This window comes from Hipposideros armiger, unplaced genomic scaffold (assembly GCF_001890085.2).
Source record: "Hipposideros armiger isolate ML-2016 unplaced genomic scaffold, ASM189008v1 scaffold_514, whole genome shotgun sequence".
NCBI classification, from domain to species: domain Eukaryota; kingdom Metazoa; phylum Chordata; class Mammalia; order Chiroptera; family Hipposideridae; genus Hipposideros; species Hipposideros armiger.
The window spans coordinates 211,150-214,530 of record NW_017731864.1 but is presented as its reverse complement, the minus strand read 5'-3'; the positions used below and the strand labels follow the sequence as shown (position 1 = coordinate 214,530).

Here is a 3,381-nt window from a genome sequence, read left to right as displayed (position 1 = left end):
AATAGCTCTGATCTCATTTTCTTGAGCCAATGTCATTCCAGAACCGGTTCTCGAATTCCAAGTACAGCCTCCCTCAACAGATAACTATTTAATTCTTTAACAAATGAATTAGCTCACATACATCACTTGTTTACAACATGCTGGTCTCTAGTGGATATATGTGTATATATATAACAGAGTATGTATATGTGCTAAAAGTGTGACTCACATATGCCAGTGGCACCACTGATGATGACAGAATGATAATGGGAATAATCTATACCAAAAGGCAAAAAGTAAACGTTGTCATCAGTGGCAACATTGAGACTTGCTTCATAAAGATATCATGAGTGACCCCTGTAGAACATGGTAATGAGCTAGTTCTATTCAGTGCCACAGGATAAACAATATATGTATTCTGGAGCATGAACGTTGCCCAAAGTCGTGTAAAAATGGCAAGAATGACAACAGCAAAAACCAACCATGGATATTTTATAGAGCTGAGTACAAAAATCTATATTAATTTTTAAAATACAATACAAGGCCCAGAGATTTTGCACTTAGAAAAACCTGCTTGGATTTTGCCCCCAAGACCTTCTAAGAGTACGCCTTTCTTGTTTTCCATAGCTCAGAATGTTTATATTTGAACAAGATTGCCCTGTGAAGTTTAAACCTTTGAAAGATCAGTGAAATGTAAAATCAATTTTGCCACAAGAAAAAAATTGAATGTATTACATAGATGATAGATAAATAGCAAGTAAGTCATTGAATGTATGCATTTCTTCTGTCTCTTTCACTGGCAATTTGATCACTGAGGCTGATTAAAGGGCCATTTTGAATGATAGCGACATGTTACACAATTTGGACATGCTTTATTTTTAAATCATGCTGCATTATCTTTAACTACAAAAACTCTTCTAATCAAGTTACCTAGAAATCATTTCACCCCCTGCTCTGTTTGGCCACCACGCTATGTCTTTCTTCAGCAGTGGGGAAGAGAATACCTTTTTCTAGGGGAAGAAAATTCCATGATTTGTTGCTTTACCAATAACAAAAATGTTGGCGAGTTGGGTGCAATGCTATTGCTGTTGGCATCTTTCACACGAATCACGTCAGAAGAACAGGATGTCTCCCTGTGTTGGCGAACACACTAATTCTTCCCAGGTCAGCATCTCCAATAAACATACACAGGTTACCAGTAGCAGGCTTGATGAAATCAGTAATCTTGTCAGTCTCCACATCAATCTGAATGGTGTTCACCTTGACAAGGGGGTCAGGGTAACAGGTGGTGTGAATGACACCATTCCCCTGAGGAGGGATTCCTCTGTACCCGTTAAGACCTTTTCCACTGTGCACAACTTGCACTTGGCCTTCTCAGGTGTAATACGATGAATGGCAAAGTAATCTGTGGTGTTGTAGATTAGAGGAAGATTCTCTCTGGTCTTGTCAATACTGATGACCTCCATAAAATCAGCAGGGTAGGTTATATCAGTTCAGACCTTGTCATCAATCTTAGTGAATTGCTGAGTGCAGATCTTTACCTTCTCTACTGTCAGAGAGCACTTAAGAGTGTTCCTTAGGAAAGGGATGGGAGGAGATATTTTCTCAACTCCTGGGGACTGGTAGTTGGACGAGGAGCAAACACACCAGTAGTTTACCCCACATCAAATGCTTTGGAACTGCTACACACTGCAGGTGCATTTTGGGTCCACAAAGCCTTAGCCATACTTGTTTGCTTTCTGATAAGAGAACTACTGTAGCTCTCTTATACTTTATTTCCTGGGTGACCAAATTGACTTATAAATCTTAACAATTTAATCTCCACTTGCTGTTGAGGCCAAAGATATAATTAAAAATACCCTGCTGATCCACATGATATTTATTGCTATTTTTTAAAAAAAAACTTGAACACAAGAGAAACTCTTAGCTAAATTATCTCTTTAAAAGAAGCCTATTAAAAAGATATGGAGAAGGCTCACAGAATCAAAGGGATAGCTAAAAATCAATTGGGCCTCGGAGAAGACAAGTGCTTGGGTCTCACCCAAGATCAGGTGGCAGATATTAATAGCTAATCTCTTAAGGTCTTCAATTTTGAGAAGAATCAATTTCATCCATTTATCTTCATCCCCGAGTCGCTTAGGTCAAGACTCAAACTGTCAGGGAAGAGAGTATGGTGAGCTGAGCTATTCACAGCCCAGAGGCTGGTTGGGCTCATGAGCACATTACTGCAGTCCTTCAGGTGTGCATACAATGGGAGGAAGGTATTCGTGTGGCTCCGGATGCTCGTTGGATTTCTTTTAACTACTCAGTTTGCCATTTCATTGCTTTCTGATCATCAGTCAGTTTAGGGTTGCCAAATAGAGTCCATTATTTAACCAAGATTGTTTCGACTATTTAATCTTATCACATACTTAGTGTTTCCCAGATCTGTGTGCTGAAAAACTATAAGAGTTTAACCAATTGCCAAATAAAATTAAAGTCTACTTGGAAAACATTTTAATCAAACTTATTGTGAAGCATCTATCACATGTAAACTAGGTATTGTATTTGGAAGCATAGACTTTTCAATTCAGCACATAAATGCAAAATACAGATGATTTATTCAGGTAATAAATTAAGCTATTCACAAATTGAAAATAGTAAATAGATGTGCCATATAGTCCCTCATACTCTAGAGCTGAAACGTATTAAAGCCTTACTTTAGCAGTAAGGTAGAATGTACACTTGTACTGTGGTAGAGACTGACTCACTACTCAAGTAATATTCTCCATTCCTCTTGGGCACAGAGTTAGGCAACAGCCTCCTTTGCAGTCACATGTGGTCATATGAGTGAGAGTATGATGTATGTCATTTCCAAGCCTGGCCAATGAAACCATTCCATGCGATCCATTCTCTTCCTCCATTTTACTGGTGGATTGTGTTGGCTTGGAAGTCACATATTTTGTGTCTGGTAGTACCTCGTTCAGCCTGAGGCGCTGATGACTGTAGAGAAGACACCTTCCCCTGCTCTGCACTGTAATTAATTAGACTTTATGAATGGGAATTAAAAAAAAAATCTTAGCACCCAATGACTTCTTTCTCTACCCAAAGATAAAGGAAATACTGAAAGGAAGACATTTTGATGACATTCAGGACATCAACGGTAATACGACGACAGCTCTGATGACCATTTCAGAAAAAGAGTTCTAAAATTGCTTTGAAGGGTGGACTAGGCCCTGGCATCGGTGCATAGCTTCCCAAGAGGAAGTACTTCGAACGTGACTGTAATGATATTCAGCAATGAAGTAGGTAGCACTTGGGGCTGGCTGAGTGGCTCAGTTGGTTAAGAGCTCACTCAAGAGTTTGAGCTCTGAGCAACAGCGGTTCGAGTCCAGCCTGAGCTGAGCAGCCACTGAGCTGCCA

The 3,381-nt window shown here is 39.5% G+C and overlaps 1 pseudogene; it reads right to left on the bottom strand.

The window, feature by feature from the left end:
- Positions 1-921: 921 nt before the first annotated feature.
- LOC109396323 (40S ribosomal protein S4 pseudogene) overlaps positions 922-3,381 on the bottom strand; it is a 66,881-nt pseudogene continuing 64,421 nt past the window's right edge.